Genomic DNA, 1,563 nt, shown 5'->3' with positions numbered 1-1,563 from the left:
TCGGTAGGTTTTGAGTTGGGGATCTCATAATCTCTGCTTCACAGAGTTAACATGTGCGACAGGCACGCGGAACATTTGTTCGAATTTATTTCTAATGTAGCACTTTTATCTATTTCTTTGTATTTCGTCAATAATTTATTAGAAACTTTTATTTTTCTCAATTTTATTTTTATATTTATCACTTTTCGTTTGCCAAACTGCCAATTAATTTTTTATAAGATCAATAAATTCTGATACGAAATCTTTATTAAGGGAGCCTGCTTTAGAAGCTTCAAACAATCGATTTTTTTTTTTGCTTAAATATCTTTACAAATTATCTAACAATATTTCCCCAAAGCTATAGATTTTAATTCGAATTGTCGAAGCTAGAAGGGTAATAGTGACCCAGGGTCTGGGCAAAAAGCGAAAACTTTGAAGCGCTATTTCTCGGTTTTTCATTTTTACGATTATTCTAAATTGGCGGGCAGGATAGAAAAAAAAACCAAATGTCGTATGGAATTAAGGTGAAGTTTATTATCATTGGTATAAAATTATTTTCTATTTAAACTAAAAAAAAAATTAAGAAAAGTCAAGTTTTTCGGTCAAAACCCGCTTATTTTCAATTTTTAAAAAACTTTTAAAATTTTACACATGTGCGCGCACCGATCGCAAAAGATCAAAAATTTTCGCGAGCATGGATTGGTACGCGCACAAGCCCATACATGAGTAAACTGGAAGCGAACACATACCGATCGAACGCACTTGTGTGTCGTGTATGCCCACTTTTAACGTGAGTATATATGTATGCATATAAGTAAATATATAGAGTTTTCTGTTATATGTTTTTAGATTGTAGAGCAAGTTATACTCTTTGTACGTTATATAAATATATGTCGGATATATGTACATATATAAATTTTATTTACACATACATACCCCCCCACTAGATGTAGTACATAATGCCAACGGATTTTCCAATCTTTGAACCTTTTTGGTTGTAGTCACTCCGGGATGGCCTTCAGTTCCGTCTTTGCTGCGGCTTGAATATAGTATAAAAACGGTGTCCCCAGAGCGGTCTTTTGAGCTTGCTGATTTGCCTTAGCTTATTTTAAGCAGTCCTGCTTATACTTGACTAAGTATAAGGGGTACCGCTGGAAATTGGTGCAAGTAAATAATTGAAAGACTTTCTGTTGTAGAAATAATTTTGTGTTTTCACACAACTGTAAGCATTTAGCGGCAATCAATTATTTATTATATCTATTACCAAACCTTTTTTGTTTCTTAGCAGTTTTTACCGGGAAATATCCGAATACTAAAACAGTTTGGCAATAGTTTTTTTTATTATTCTAACGGATGATTAGAAACGCTAATTTATCTTTGTTTTAAATTTTTTACCTTATTTATTAAAAACACATACATATCAATATATATGTATAATATAAATAATGATAGAAATGATACAACTCACTTGTATTTCCGTCAACATATTTTTATACTCTCGCAACAAAGTTGCTAAAGAGAGTATTATAGTTTTGTTCTCATAACGGTTGTTTGTAAGTCCTAAAACTAAAAGAGTCAGATATA

This window comes from Bactrocera latifrons, unplaced genomic scaffold (assembly GCF_001853355.1).
Source record: "Bactrocera latifrons isolate USDA-ARS-PBARC rearing strain unplaced genomic scaffold, ASM185335v1 scaffold_338, whole genome shotgun sequence".
Taxonomy (NCBI): Eukaryota; Metazoa; Arthropoda; class Insecta; order Diptera; family Tephritidae; genus Bactrocera; species Bactrocera latifrons.
Note: the sequence above shows the minus strand (reverse complement) of the source record.